At 35.6% G+C, this 16,903-nt stretch overlaps 1 pseudogene; it reads left to right on the top strand.

Moving 5' to 3' along the window:
• Nucleotides 1-16,271: 16,271 nt before the first annotated feature.
• On the top strand, nt 16,272-16,590 carry LOC131506165 (large ribosomal subunit protein eL42-like; annotated as a pseudogene).
• The last annotated feature ends 313 nt before the right edge of the window (nt 16,591-16,903 follow it).

Below are 16,903 nucleotides of genomic sequence, written 5' to 3'. Positions count from 1 at the left end.
AACAAAAAATCAATTTAATATACAATAAAATATAAATTTATCTACTTGTGTTAAAACATTAGAGATAGGCAAAATGCCTTAAAATTAGATTATTTTGTGCATTTTAAGTATTTATCAGATTACTGTGTGTGTTCCATTTTTATTAGTTTTCAATTTCAACTTATTGAAATTGACAAATTATTGACAAATAAACTTGTGAGATATTTAAAGTGCATATCATGGTGATTTGATATATGTATACATTGTGTAAGAATTTCCCCCATCTAGTTAATTAATACATCCATCACCTCACATATGTATCCTTGTGTGTGTGTGTGTGTGTGTGTGTGTGTGTGTGAACATTTGAGTTCCACTCGCTCAGCAAATTTGAATTATACAAGAAAGTGTTATCAACCATAGTCACCATGTTATACATTAGGCTCTCAGACATTATTCAACTTACAGCTGAAATTTGTACCCCTTCACCAACTTCTTCCCATTTTCCCCACCTCTGAGCCTCTGGCAACCACTTTTTTACACTCAGTTTCCTTGAGCTTGACTTTCTTTTTTTTAAGATTGTACATATAAGTGATACTATGAAGTATTTGTCTTTATCTGTCTGACTTATTTCACTTAGTGTAGTGTAATATCCTCATGGTCTATTCATACTGTCACAAATGGCAGGATTTTTTCCCCCATGGCTGAGTACATTATATATATATATATATATATATACACTCTCTCTCTCTCTCTCTCTCTCTCTCTCTCTCTACACACACACACACACACACACACACACACACACAAACAAAACATCCACATCTCTTTTGTCCATTCATCCACTGATGGACACTTATGTTGTTTCCATATCTTGCCTATTGTTAATAATGCTACAATGAACATGGAGTACAGATATCCTTTCAATATCCTATTTTAATTTCCTTTTGATATATACCTAGAAGTGAGATTGCTAGATCATATATTAATTCTATTTTTGATTTTTAAGGAACCCCTATACTGTTTTCCATAGTGGCTGTACCAAATTAAATTCCCACAAACAGTGCACAGGAGTTACCTTTCTTTACATTCTCACCAACACATTTCTTACCTTTCTTTTTTTTTATAATAGCCATTCTAACAGGTGTAAGGTGATATCTCACCGTGGTTTTGATTTGCATTTCCCTGTTGATTAGTGATGCTGAGCACCGTTTCATGTACCTGTTGGCTATTTGTATGTGTTCTTTGAAAAAAATGTGTATTCCATTCCTCTACCTATTTTTTTATTGAATTATCTATTTTATTGGTATTGAGTTGTCTGTGTTTCTTACATCCTTTGAATTTTAACCCTTATCAGATACCTGTTTTACAAATATTTTCTCCCATTCTATAGGTTGTTTTTTCATTTAGTTGTTGGTTTCCTTTGCTCTCCAGAAGCTTTTTAGTTTAATGTTGTCCCACTTGTTTATTTCTGCTTTATTTCCTTTGCTTTTGATGTCAAATAAAAAAAAATATTTCCAAGACTGATGGCAAGGAACTTAACTCTCATGTTTTTTTCCTAGGATACTTATGATTTCAGGTCTTATGTTCATATCTTTAATCCATTTTGAGTTGATTTTTGTGTACCACGTAAGAAAGGGGTCCAATTCCGTTCTTTTTAATGACAAAAAAAAAGCCACAGTGCTGCAACATGCTTTATTCCAAGGTTTCACTGAAAAAATACAATGGTACCTTTCATTCCAAAGAAATGAAAATCCACATTGAATTTAATCAATGTTAAATGTTGAACATATTCACAGTTGCATATGATTATCACTCTATTGTTTCTTAAAAGTTTTTAAGTATTATCAAATACTTATATACTCCTTGTGCTATATAAAATTTTTGATTTCAGAATTATTATTTTATGTCCCTATTAACTTTTTGTATGTCAACACTTATTCTTTTCAGATAATCTGTTTTTATCTTTTTTGATCTTTTGTCCTTTATGAGTCCAATGAAACAATATATAAGAGACAAGAAAGACAATTTAAAATTATGATATTCATAACCATTCAAAACTAAATTCATAGTCACTATGTGAAAAAACACCTGAAAATCTGAGTTTGAGTATGTTGATTTAATCTCCTTTAGTAGCTGTAAATGCACACTTGGTCACTCAATCTGCTCTCGATTAAAGGGCAAATAATTTATTTTATTGAAACTATTCACTGACTTTTCAAAGTAGACATTCAAAAGTGTTAGTATTGGCTTTCATTATTTGATACTTACTACGCTCCCAGACCAAACTAATAGTGACTTCCACTCAGGAATCACCAATTGGGAAATACATTCACAGAAGCAGACAAGCTAAGGCTTTGATATCATTGTGGCATAGTCACATGCATGATTCTAATAGCAATATTAATTATTTAAGATTTGTGTCCTACATATCACATTTAGTCAGATGCAACCTGCAGACAAACTGCTCTAGCATAGCTGGCTAAGAATTACCTGTTTGATAAAGTCCCTAATTAACTTCTGAAAGGACTCATCACTTCTGTCAAGAAGTTAGAGAAAACCAATATTATATGTGCCAAGGACTGTGTGACATGCTATGAATATTGTAAACATTTATATTATTTACACTTCACACCAGCAGAGCGTATATTATGTTATTAAATAAGTTTTATAGATGTTAAGGGAGATGTTTTGAGTAGTGAAATTCCTCGCCCAAAGACATAAATAATAAGGGTTTATCAGAATCTAAAATCTATGTTCTTCCTTACTGTTTCATGACTCTGCCTCTGGATCCACCCTGATTTAACAAAGACTCATGGCTTAATAAACCCAACAAGAGAGTTCATATGAATGAAGTCAAGAGTCAAAGCTAGTCCCTGAGTTGGGGATAGATTTCAAAATAGAAACTAAACTCAATTATTGGGTGTTCAGACGTGCAACAGTTACAGATCACACATGTTTCATCCATTCAGATATGTAGGACCAGAAGAGAAACACATATCAGTAAGAAGTGGGAAAGGTAACATCAGTGAAACAGCAGCCTGTAAACACTGATATTTGGAAAGAGCTTCACAGTTCTCAGCAACCTGTTGGTTCCCTGTACAATATTATAAACTTTAAAAGAAGACTCAGAGTGCTTAAGGGAAATTACTTTCTTAGCTTTTTGGGTGTATCGTATTTAGGAACATTTACATAAAAGTGGTTAAAATCCTATAAAAGTATATGGTGGTGTTAGAGTTCTAAAATTGCACAGAAGCAGCTCCCTGTCCTTGGTGTGGTCATGCCTTTAAATAGCTGCAAAGAAAGCCCTACTCCGTACCACCCTCCCCCCAGAAGACAGCAAACTTTACAGGGCTTCAAATGAAAAAACTGGCAGCCTTTGTATCTGATGGTTCTTCCAATTAGCGCATCAAAAATGTAAAGACAGAGCTAAAAGTGCAAGGAATGTACTGGAGGGAATGCTAATTAGAGATAAGGGGAGAGAGGACTGTAGCAGGACCAGGCTTCCTGAAATCCCTCAGATAATTCTACAGGTCTGATAACTGTAACAAAGAGGGTGAGAATGGGAGACTGGGTAGGAAAAGTCTCAGACTGCTTTGCAGCTCTGAAAAAGTCTCAGCCAGCCCCTGTGGGAGTTCAAGCACAAAGACTTGTTGGAAGAGGTGTCCTGCATGGGGCAGAAATGGTTGGGGCTTACTATCGCAGCCATGCTCACTAGTTGGCTGGGGGCTGTCTGGAAAGAGGATGGCCTCAGGTAAATGCTGTGTTATATTCCAAAGGCACTGAAGGTGGAGGGTGGCTGCTAACTGAACACCTCACAGCTGATCATCCAGTTCTGTGAAGGGAAATCCAAGGAGTGCGCTTCCATGCTGCCACAGTCTGACACACATTTGGCGGCCACAGGCTTATTCCACTGTTTTTTAGCCCCTTTAACACATACACACAATCAAAATTTTTTGTTTGTCCTGTGAAAACTTGATCCTAAGATGGTCTTCTGCTGAATTTTTCTGGCTGAATTCTTTTCTCCAAATTTCCATCAAGACTGATTTGAGTCTGAAAATACCACCCCTGTCTTGTAGCAACACCATTTCTTTCCATCTATTCAGTACCCTGTGTTCCTAATCCAGACACTGTGTTTTGCTTTTCTCTCTGCTGGAACCTGACAAGTTTAACAGCGATTTTGGCTCAGAACTCAAGATTGATGGTAATTGAGTCTGTTTTCTATTTAATGCATTTACTTTAACACAATGAATATACTTTGAGTATCAATTTCAATCTTATGTTGATTACATGGAAACTTAGTACATGAGTCACCTCAATATTTGAAGGATTCTTATTGAATAAATAAAATGCATACATAGGAGGATGTGGGCAGGTGTATCTTGAATTCAGTCTTTTTCTTTCATTCTTTCTTTGTTCTTTCCTTACCTTTTTTATTCACTGAAAAACTGCAGATTACTTCAACAGAGATGACTATACATGTCTACAAAAAAGACACATACAAGGAGAAATGGAAACACCCATTAGGGCAACTAAAATAAGAAAGGCAATTGTTATTGTGTTGATGAGAGTGTATAGAACATGCAACTGTCATACATTGCTTGTGAGACTATAAAATGATGCAGCAACTTTGAAAATAGTCTAGCAGTTCCCACTATGGTATACTTAGAATTATTATATGACTCAACCATTCCACTCATAGGTATACGCTCCAAAGAACTGAAAACATATGCCCATACATAAACTCATACATGGATATTTTTAGCAGTATTATTAATAATATCCAAAAAGTGGAAACAATCCAAATGCCCAACAACTGATGAATGAGCAAACAAAATGTCATATATTCTAAAAAGGAGGTGCTTATACATGATATAACATAAATAAAGCTTGAAATCATTATTCTAAGTGAAAGATACTAACCCCTAAAGCCACATGTTGTGTAATTCCATTCACATTAAATTATAGGAAAGGTATATTTATAAAAAAAGAAAGTAGAATAGTAGTTTCCAGGAGCTAGAGAAAGGAAGGGATATTCAGTGACTACTAGTTGGTACAGACTTTTCCTTTGGGTGGTGAAAGTGATCCATAATTATATTGTGGTGATGGCTGCACAACTTTGTGAATATACAACAACGTCAACAGACAACACTGAATTGTACACTTTAAAAGGGTGAATTTTAGAGTATGTGAATTTTATCTCACAAAACACATACACACAATCAAAAGTTTTTATTTTCCTTACGAGACAAAAGCATTAAAGAAAAATCCAGTTATTACGTAAACATATAGCTTGAATGCTGGTTACAATCGCCAGCCTTCAAGACAACCTTGAATCATCTTCTTTCAACATACACCCTTATGTAGTTCACTGCCACATAATTTGGTCTATTTGACCAATAAAATACAGAAGAAATGATGGTATATCTCTTCCAAGATTAGATTATAAAGACACTGTGGCTCCCATCTTGGTGACTGTCTGTATTACATCATTCTGGGAAAGCCAGCCATGCCATGCATGGCATGAAGAGACCTTGTGGTAAAGAACTAAAGCCTCCTCCGAAATCTGTGTGAGTGGGCTGAAATGTGGATCCTCCAGCATGAATCAAGCCTTCAGAGAAATGCAGCCTGAGCTAACAGCTTGAATGTAGGCTCATGATGGACCCTGAACCAGAACTATACAGAGCCTCAGAAACTGTGTGAGAGAGTTAATTTGTTGTTTCAAGCTGCTAAATTTTGAGGTGATTTGTTACACAGAAATAGAAAACATACATAGGCAAATTTCTAGACATAGAGGTGTTGAGTAATGGGTGTGTGTGTGTATTTATATTTTATTTTTTATTAAATTATTTTACTTATATTTCGTATTTTACTTTATTAAATATATACACATATTTTATTGAATATATATAAAATAAAATGCACAAAACATCAAATATATTTATCTCAAATATATATGTATATATTTTAATGTTTATTTATTTATTTATTTTTTTTTTGAGAGAGAGAGAGAGAGAGAGACAGAGCATGAGCGAGGGAGGAACAGAGAGGGAGACACAGAATCTGAAATAGGCTCCAGGCTCTGAGCTGTCAGCATTGAGCCCGATGCAGGGGTTGAACTCACAAACTGCGAGATCATGACCTGAGCCAAGCCGGACGCTCAACCGACTGAGCCACCCAGTCGCCCCTACCTCAAATATATTTAATCACAATATATAACATGTATATATGTATATATGTCATTACATTTATACATATTCTCTTAGGAAAACATTTAAATAAAAGAGATAAAGAGGAACTGTAAGAGAAAAATGCACTAAGGAGATAAAACTGAGAGAAATAAGATAAATATTGTGTGATAGCCATGTGTTTTCCAAACTTAACACAAAGAAAAGGGTAATAAATGTTTTTCTTAACCAAAAGAGTAGAATAATGATGGATACAATTAGGAATAGTCCCCAAGGACACCTTAGAGCATTATATGACTTTTCGGCCAAAAAATGGAGCATTATATGGAGCCTTCAGCCAAGTAAGTAACTGCATTAAATAAATATAATAAGGCACAAGCAACCATAAACATCTAAACTGCTTCAGATGAATAACAAAAGCAAAGTCAACATTAGATGAAATTTTAATGTACTTTTTATGATTCTTACTGTGAGAAGTTTAGAACAGTGCTGAATAGGGGGTTGAGGGTAGAGTTGAAATAACTCCAAATACTATGATCATTGATTTGATAGTTTAAAATCATTCCTCTGTGCCTTCACAAATGTTGGAAGTCTTTAAAATTCATATCTAAACAGGAATAAAATTACAAACCAAGGAAAATAAAAATTTCACTGTATAGATTACAAGCAAATTTTTTAAGTTTATTTATTTATTTCGAGAGAGAGAGCACAAGCAGGGGAGGGGCAGAGAGAGAGGGAGAGAGCATATTAAGCAGGCTCTACGCTGTCAGCACAGAGTCAGATGTGGGGCTCAGTCTCATGAGTAGGAAATGATGACCTGAGCTGAAATCAAGAGTTGGACACTTAATTGACTGATCTACCCAAGCACCCCTAGAACACAAAGATTTTTAAGTGCAAACATTATTCTCTGCTCTGGGAACAAAGAATATTTTAATCATCTTGTTATGTATTTTGTATAGATCATATAATATAAAACATCTAAAATGTGACTACAGAAGCAAATATGGATTAACTAACATATCCAGTTGAAGCATTTTCCTTAAATGTACACATGATAAGTGGAGGAGGAAGGAGCAGACAGAGCACACTTAAGTCAAAGGTGCTATAGTAGAGCAAATAGATTTTGTTTTGTTTTTGTTTTGTTTTGCTTTAGCTCTCTTCCAGTATATATTTTCAAAGGTGATGCTTAAAAAAACCTTTAGCTACTATCAATAATCATTTATGAATTCGTTTTTCTTCAGAAATAATCTTTTTTTTTTTAATTTTTTTTTTCAACGTTTTTTATTTATTTTTGGGACAGAGAGAGACAGAGCATGAATGGGGGAGGGGCAGAGAGAGAGGGAGACACAGAATCGGAAACAGGCTCCAGGCTCCGAGCCATCAGCCCAGAGCCCGACGCGGGGCTCGAACTCACGGACCGCGAGATCGTGACCTGGCCGAAGTCGGACACTTAACCGACTGCGCCACCCAGGCGCCCCTCTTCAGAAATAATCTTATAACTTTCAGAAAAAAGTTAAGACTCTGAAAATCAGGGGGCATCTGGGTGGTTCAGTCGGTTAAGCATCTGACTCTTGATTTTGGCTCAGGTCATGATCTCACACTCCTGAGAATGAGCCCCATGTCAGGCTCTGCACTGAGTGTGGAGCCTGCTTGAGATTCTCTCCCTCCGACTTTCTCTGTCCCTCCCCTGCTTGTGTGCTCTCTCTCTCTCTCTCTCTCTGAAACTAAAAACAATTTTTTAAAAAAGGCTTGAAATAATATATTGTTAGAACCATAAGCAACCTCATTTTACATGTGTAGACAATCGGACCCAGAAAGTCTGTTATCGCCCAAAGTCATACCACTGGGATTAGGACATTGATATTTTTTCTCCTATTACACATTTTTTTCCCATTCACTGCAATTATTGTAAATGTTTATCTTCAAGTTTCTTGTTCACTGCTGCTTTGCCCAGTACATTAAGTTACAAGCTGCTATCCTCACTATTTTTCTTTCTTACATAAAATGCTGAATACTTAGCTTTAAAATATACATTTGAAAAACATTTCAGATTGCATTAGGTTTTAGTAGAGTTACAAGATACTTTTTAGAACTACTAGTATTAAAAGCAATTCGTTGTCTCCACTAGAATATAGTCATATATTACTTGTTCACAAACTAATTAATGGAAGTTTTGGACATTGACACTGAATCTGATTTTCTCAGAAAAAGTCAGTGTATCTGCAGGTTCCTACAGAGGTATATTTATATACATGCATGCACATACACAAACACTGTTAAGTAAACATCCGGGATTCATAGATTTCCTCAAAGTCAACCCCATGAGCCATGGGCCTCATTTTAAATCATTGTTGAATTATCTTCCTTTCTAATTGCTTACAATGCTTATTTTCCTGCTTAATAGTTTAAAAATAAAGCTGAAAGTTGGTAGAAAACGTACCATCTTTGGTCAAGTCTGATTGATAGTCTGGTCAAGTCTGATTGGTGAGGGCTGTTGAAAATGTAGATAGATGATTCACATTCAGCTATATTCATCAGGTTAGAAAGAAAATTTTCAGTTTAGGAGATTACCACTTTTTATAATTAGAATCTAGATAATTAAAAAATGAACCCTAATTTTGAGAATCTTCACATCATGTAAGATATAAACAAAAGTCTTCAGAAAATAATGACAACACTCTATGAAAATTTTCTTAAAATAGGAGGAAAGCAAAATGCTCCTGGGTTGAGAAGATTCATTCCAATTTTACCCTAAAGCAAATATTTTACTTTCAAAATAAAAATCTCCAAAAATAGAGTCTGAAATGGAACTGCTGACAAATCCTTGGCTACAGAGTTGCAATTGGGTACAAGTATAATGACGTACATATTTCTTTGTGAAGGAATTGAAAGCGGCAATAATAAAGCTTAGTTGTATAAAATTGAAATCCTCTTTCTCTCTCTCTCCTTTTTTTTTGGCTTTTTTTGTTTTGTTTTGTTTGTTTTTTTAACCTCCAGGGAGAAAAACAATTAGAGACAGACAATCTAGCTAAATAGACTAGGAAACAGTCTTGCTACATCTATGCTTCATTACCCTTCCTCTTTCTTCTCTCTCATTTTCCACAAATGGCTTGATTATGTTTACCTGACATCCACATACTTCCCTGCTGACTGGCTGTGGGTGCTCTGAAGCCAAGATAGACAATGTTTGCTACGAAAATTTAAGAGTCCTTTGAAAAGAGGCCAGTCTTTGTGAATATGTAGTTGTAACTTCAATATGTCTGTGACTGTAGTTTCCCAGAATTCAAAAGCACTGTCTGAAACCAGCCTGACACAATAGTCGTAAGTGGAAGCAAGATTGCTCTGGGGTGCAAACGCTCCATGTTAGCTAAGCAAACGCAGAGTCAGAGGTTAGGAATTCATGCCATGAATAAGAAGCATGCCCCCTAAAAGGTTGATCAAATGTTGAACTCCTTTATACTTTCAGAAGTCAGGGCTTTTAGAAATATGGCTACCATGTTTTGATGCCCTTTTACTCCCAAATCCAGCAGGATAATGGCCTCTAACTGTTGCACTGAAATAAAGTGCTTTTTCTAAGATGAAGCTCTTTGCAAGCACAGTCTGGGATGAGAGCTGCGGAGAAATAACAAGCAGCAGAACTGATTTTCCTGAGCTCTCTTTATGGACTGAGCCATAAATCTATAACGATGTGAAGGCTTCAGAGATTTCCTAGTTGCCCTCATAAGAAATAGACATCATTCTATTTTCTGACAGTTCAGGTAGTAGAAGTAGGCACATTTTCCCCATTGTCACCAGGCTATGAATCTGAGTAACTAATCTACTGATAATTAGATGTGATGCCTCAAATTAGAAACCAATATTACACGTGTGAATTAATGGCATTTCATTATGTATTACTGTCCCCATTAATAAACTGTGACTAGATTAAGCTTTTCAGCTCTGAGGTAACTCAGGAGAGTTCTGTTCAAGTCCAGTTTCAATCAAGGACAGTATGAAATGATGAATGTAGAAAATGAAATACACTGAATATATCTTATAGGCAAAACCATCTGGAGCTTCCCAGTGTGTGTGAGTCAAATTCCTCTCATGCTGAAGACAGCAGAACGTTGCAGAATGAAAGGTAAATGGGGATTTAGAATCCTCAGTGACTCTCAATCTACACAACAGATTAAACAAGTCATACTCATTGATTTTAAGTTAGAATGGTCACAAACTGACCCAGCTCATTGAGTAGAAGGAACTTGGTCTGGATTCATAAAACCTGAATCACTGAAAACCAAGCTTTGTTTAGCAAGTGATAAAACTGAATCAAGAGCAGAAGCTGGATGTAATAGGGACCCCTGTGATTCTCCTTTCTCATTTGCAACCTCCAGCTTCACTGGCTTGTTACAGCTGAACAGGCAGCATTTATGCAGTGAATAAAAAGCTGCCTTCCCTACATCTTCAACCCCCTTCTCAAATCCTGCAGTATTTCCAAATTCAGTCTGCTATTTCAAATGAAAAGAAATGCTATAGCCCTAAATCTGCATTAGTGGATCATGGAGGACAGTTTAGGTCAGCTCAAAATGTACTAATGCACAGAGAGGCCCTCCTTTCTTGACTTTACCAAGGGTTGTCCTTGGTCTGTCACTCTGGAACAAAATTTCCACTGTTTGCATGTGTGTGTGTGTGTGTGTGTGTGTGTGTGTAGAGGGGGGGACATATCACTAGTTTGTCACTGGTAAGAGTACTCTCCATGTGGTCTAAGTAAGGGTGAGAAAGCAATTTATTTTTCAGATTTGGAAGATTGCCTCTTCTAAATTGATTTTATTATTTTCATTTCAAACATATTTACACACGTGTATGAATCTTGCATTTTTAATACTGCATATGTTTTTCTACATACATATTTAAGTGAGGTAATATAAAGAAAAATAATATTTTTTGGAATATATTCTTTGGAATATCCTATATTCCAAATCTTTGTATTCAATTTTTCCCCCAAATTATCCATCTGCCATCCTAACCTATTGTCTCTCTCTCTATTCTCCTTAGATATAATAGAGGTTTTAAACTTTGGGTTTTCTTTTGGAGTATATCATGATTCTGGGTACTGCCCCAGTGCCTGGCCGTTTAACTGAACTTGACCATAGATGGTGTTTCTCTTAGCCCGACATGGCTTAGATGCTACATGTTTTATTCTTTTAGTTTCCTCACATTAACATGTGTAATCCCAAATGCTGTAAAATCATGGCTTTCTCTTCCAAAATCTAATGTAACTTTCGAGAAAGTCAGTGTATCCTCAATTTAACTTTGCCAATGCTGTTGTAAGCTCTATTCTTTCCGTGAATTAAATTTACAACCAAAAAGCAGTATTCTCTTTCCCTTTTCTCTATCATTAGAAAAAAATATGTAATTAGTTTGCTCCAGAGTACTTCGAAAATCTACTACTAATCTATGAGTTTTTGGTATTACAATCCCTAAATGTCATGCAGTTTGTCTCTGCAAGAACCTGCGTGCTGATATTCCACTCATGGCTTTGAAGTCTCTAATCTTCCATGCGGTTTTATTCACTCCAGTAAGAATCACCTTCATCAGGCATCAATTTCTCTTTCAGAGGCCAACATATCCTTGTAATTGCATCTCAAATTAAATTTATAGTTAAGGGATTCTCTTGTGACTGTTAATTACTGGGTTCAACAAAATGAGAAAAGAGGAGGAGAATTAAATTTGTCTGCTCTGTGCTATGTATTTTATATGCATCCTCTCATTTTAGACTCAGAGCAAACCTGAGAAGAAAGGAGTATTATTTCCTCTACATAAGTGAAGAGAGTGAGACTTATACATATCAAGAAATTTTCCTATATTCCTAAAGCCACTTTAGGTCCTTTTTACTTCCTTGTTTTAAAGAGAGGCGGGGGCGGGAGTATGGAGGAAGAGGGTGGGAAGGGCCATTTGCCAAGAAAAAAGGATAAGATATGTAAGGTGACAGCAATGTTTCTTTCATTAATTCACATATGTATAGTCTCTAAATATTTTTTTATCAATATTTGCACAGTAATGTATGAGCACTTGAGATATATAAAAATATTACAAGGAGAAAATACAAGGGGTGCACCAGATAGCTCAGTTGGTTAAGCATCTGACTCTTGGTTTCCCCTCTGGTCATGATTTCATGATTTTGAGCCCTTCACTGGGCTTGGGATTCTATGTCTCCTTCTCTTTTGCTGCCCTTCCCATGTGCTCTCTCTCTCTCTCTCTCAAAATAAATAAAGTTAAAAAAGAAAAGAAAGAAAATAGAAGGAAACACTGCCTAAATGAACCCATTTTTCAGATTATATACTAATTGTCCATGTACATTTGTTGAAAAAAAAAACAAATGATAGAGCAATGATATTAACATTTAATAGCATAACTACACATAATTAAAATCATCACAATTATAAATTGTGCCATAGTAATCAGGCACATCCTGCAGACAATTTTAATTTCTGCAAAAATATTTGTCAATTTGGAGAAAGTGTATGGTGGATGGATGGTTCCTTTTAAGTACATGTTAGGGTAATATGCAATAAAAATATGAAACAATAACTCATAAATATTGGGAAAGGGTTATTTTGAGGAATAATATCAAGATAAAAGCAGCAAAACATGATAGATTGCTTTTAAGTTCACAGAATTACATGTTTCTTTTACCACTTGCCCACAAAAAAGGTTAAAGGAAAACATTACTTGCTGTTATATTCAAAGATGTTGAGTATAGCTTAGAGGGCAATAAAAATTCCATTATGGTAAATATTTAATTTGCACGAGTCCCAAATATATATTCTTATTTATGAAAGATATAATGTAATAGTGGAGATAGATCCATAAAACATACAAAAAGGTAACTGCTGAGATTTTGAGATAAAATAACACCTACAAAATGGGCTTTGGTACTATCACTTGGAGATAAATTTGTATTAATATAGGTAGGGATGAACAGATTTGTCATGTACTAAGACAACCTCTATGGATCCCTAGACATGGACTCATTTCCTTGCACCCACACTCAGGTGGTATTACAGACTCCAGGCACTGCTGTGCAGTGACTTTGTGCAGGTGGTGGAAGGGCCATCATTCAATGGCTCATGAGTCCAGAGGGCCAGCAGATGCTGGGGTTTGCTTCCACGGGTTTCGACTTAAGCACTACCACTCAAGCAATAGCTTGTTTGGCTTGACAAACACCATAACTCGCAAATGATATGTTTTCCATATGTATTTTATTCATTTTTTTTAAGTTCATTTATTTTGAGAGAGAGAAAGTAGGGAGGGACACCGAGAGAGAGGAAAAGATAATCTCAAGCACGCTCTGCGCTGCCAGCACAGCACCCGAAGTGGGGCTTGAACTCACAAAGTCACAAACTGTGAGATCATGACAGCCCAAATCAAGAGTCAGACGTTTAACCCACCAAGCCACCCAGGCTCCCCTCCATATATATCTTATTAGCTAAGAACAGTGGTTTTCTGTGAATTTCAACTCATGTGCCTCAACAGTATGGCCCTGGTGGTGGACACCAGACGTAAAGCAACGACCCAATCATCCATACTCCCATGACGCAAAAGGTGATTTTTTTTTTTTTTGCTTTGCAGTAGAAAGCAAAGATGAATATGCATTTTTTGTTTGTTTTTTTACCTATTAGTGTTAAAGGAAATTTAGTTACTGATATAAGGAAAAAAATTATGATTTACATATAAAAAGATAATTAACTTTTATGGAAGAAATTTCTTTGAAATTGGAAAAGAACATAAAGAAAAGAAATTAAGCGAAAACATTGAATCCTAATTCATTGGATTAAAATATTTTAGTAGGAAAACAAATTATTATTTTGTTAATAAATACTGAGTGTTTACCATGTGCTATTCAGTTCTAAACACTTGACATGTTTCGTCTCATTTATCCTCAAGACACCAGAACAAGAGCAGTAATATTATTATCAATACTTTATAGATGAGTAACTGAGGCTCAGAGTGGTTAAGTAACTTCCCTGAAATAACAGTAAGTTTCAGTGCTGAGGGTTGACAATGACATTATAACTAAATGGTTCAATAAAGCCAATTAATTGCCCATATTCAGATCTATGCTGAATGCTAATTATAATGAATTAACAAGGAAGAAATAAACTTCATATGTATGACCTGGCTCAATTCTGGTAACAACTTCATGGAACAGAAATTTTCATTTTTATCATTTTACATTTGAAGAAAGTAAGGCTTGGAGAGGTTAGATAAATTTCTCAAAATCACTCAAACAGTAAGTGTTCAAAGTGAGTACTTGGACAAACTACCCACTTTCACTCCAGAACTATTTCTCTTATCTACTATTACATATAATTTTATATCCTCTATCCAAGAAATTATGTCATACACAGGTGTGAACACACACACACTCAGATGTTATTTTGTCATTACTCATTATACCTATACAACAAACAGGAATGCAAGTATAGAGGAAAAACAAAAATCTTTGTGCACTAACAGATTACTTGCCTTCTGCCTACTCCAAAGAAAGATTTCAAATTTTATGTTGCAATAAAAAGGGCTGGCACAAGTTTTAGACTATTGACCCATGCTGCTTCAAGATTTTAAGTGTGAAAAATAGAACATCAAAAATGGACTTCTACATGAAATACATTGTTCTATAATTTGCCTCTAGATAAACTCACAATCGAGTTTTATACGGTATAGATATATATCATTTAAATAATTCATAATAGCTAAGGGGATTGGAACAAATAAAAAGTAAGGTTGCTAGCCTTTTGAAATAGTTGCTAGAGTCTGACTGTTTTTCTTAAAAGCCAATATTGCTCATATTAATTTCTCCTTTTTCCTATGTAGTGTTCAAGAACCCATAATAGTGCATACTTTTTAGCCCTTTATTTATTTATATGAGAGAATTCTGGCATACATACCACCACTGGCTATAACAAATATGACAATGCAGCAAATAAAACTATGCTTCATTTATAAGTCGCAGACTAGTGCTGTGCAGTTTGTAACCGATTCCTGGAAATAATATATTTTTGCTGATTAGTTGTCTGACTAATCTTCCGAGCTTGGAAAAAAAATGGAAATGTAGAAGTAAATGACAAAATACTGATGATATTGTATGGTTTATACTGGTCTTGGCCACTCTATTGGATCAGGGCTTAGAAGTCACATTACGGACTATTCAGTCCACCATACAAGCTAATTAATTCTTCTACTGCAAGTCTTCTCCCCTTGGAAGCCACAAAATAAACTGGCAAATCTTCTTGGGGGCCACAATTTTAATATTCTCTAAAATGTTTTTATTTGCTGGGTGTTTGGGTGACTCAGTGTGTTGAGTGTTCGATTGTTGATTTTGGGTCAAGTGGGATTGAGCCCCGTGTCAGGCTCCATGCTGAGCATAGAGCCTGCTTAAGATTCTCTCTCTCTCTCTCTCTCTCTCTCTCTCTCTGCCACTCTCTCTCCCTAAAATAAAAAAATATATATATGTATAAATAAATAAGCAGTAAAATAAATTATTTTATGTGCAAACCTATATATGTCATGAAAAAGAGGTAAAAATACCAAAATTCTCTTAAAAGATTTAAAATTTACATATACAGAGAGCCCCTTTTGCCAATATAGGTACACTGTATTTAGAGTACACTTAAGAACGAGTATTTGAAAACCCCAGAAGATACTTTGCTAAAAAATATGTAGGGTCAAGTCTTTCTACCACTGATAGTGACTAGGATGACAATCTTTATCTCCTCTTCTGGCAAACAAGCACTGCATGATTATATAGAAGTCTCTGCCCTCATGTGGTTACGACAAAACTAGTCTCCAGCCAAGGGTGGTTTTTGAAATAACCCTTGCTCACTCACAGACAAGAGTGTAACCTCACACAATGTACTCACAACGACGTCTTATGTGTTTTAAGACTAAAAATATACACTAATTGAATAAGAAAATATTTGGATATTGCCCTCATTTATCAAAAAGAGAGATGGTCAGTTAGAACCCTAGGGTTCGGACATGGTTTAGAGATGTGTTTTCTTTTGCCCACCACCTTTCTTGCAAAAAGAGATCTTTTTTACCCACGATGATAGCGTTCTTGCAAACATGGTGAATGTTCCTAAAACCCACAAAACTTTTTGCAACAAGTGTGGCAAGCACCAACCCCACAAAGTGACACAGTACAAAAAGGCAAAGATTCTCTTTATACCCAGGGAAAGAGGCATTTTGACAGGAAACAGAGTGGCTACAGTGGGCAAACTAAGCCAATTTTCCAGAAACAGGCTAAAACGAAGATAAGATTGTGCTGAGGCTTGAATGTATTGAGCCACAAGTGCAGATCTAAGAGAACGCTGGCTGTAAAGAGATGCAAACATTCTGAACTGGCAGGAGACAGAAGGGCAAGGGTCAAGTAATTCAGTTCTAAGCTTCATATTTTGTTATATTATGAAGACAACAGAACCTAGAGGTTATATTCAAAAGAAGAGGAAGAGGAAGGAGAAGAGAAGGAGAAGGAGAAGGAAAAGGAGAAGAAGAAAGAGAAGGAGAGGAGAGATTTTAGATTTAAAGAAAACTCCCTTATTATTAGCGTCTCTTAAAAGAGAAAAATCTGGCAACAATTTGCCCACATTCTTGTACAGTGACAATCCTCAATACGCAAACAGTCAATGGTACTTCATGCAGGTTATTTGTTCTTTGGTTGGCCACAGTCTCCACCATTCCCTATTGTTTATTGCTTT

The sequence above is a fragment of the Neofelis nebulosa genome, chromosome 3 (genome assembly GCF_028018385.1).
Source record: "Neofelis nebulosa isolate mNeoNeb1 chromosome 3, mNeoNeb1.pri, whole genome shotgun sequence".
NCBI lineage: Eukaryota > Metazoa > Chordata > Mammalia > Carnivora > Felidae > Neofelis > Neofelis nebulosa.
This window is presented reverse-complemented; position numbering and strand designations above follow the sequence as displayed.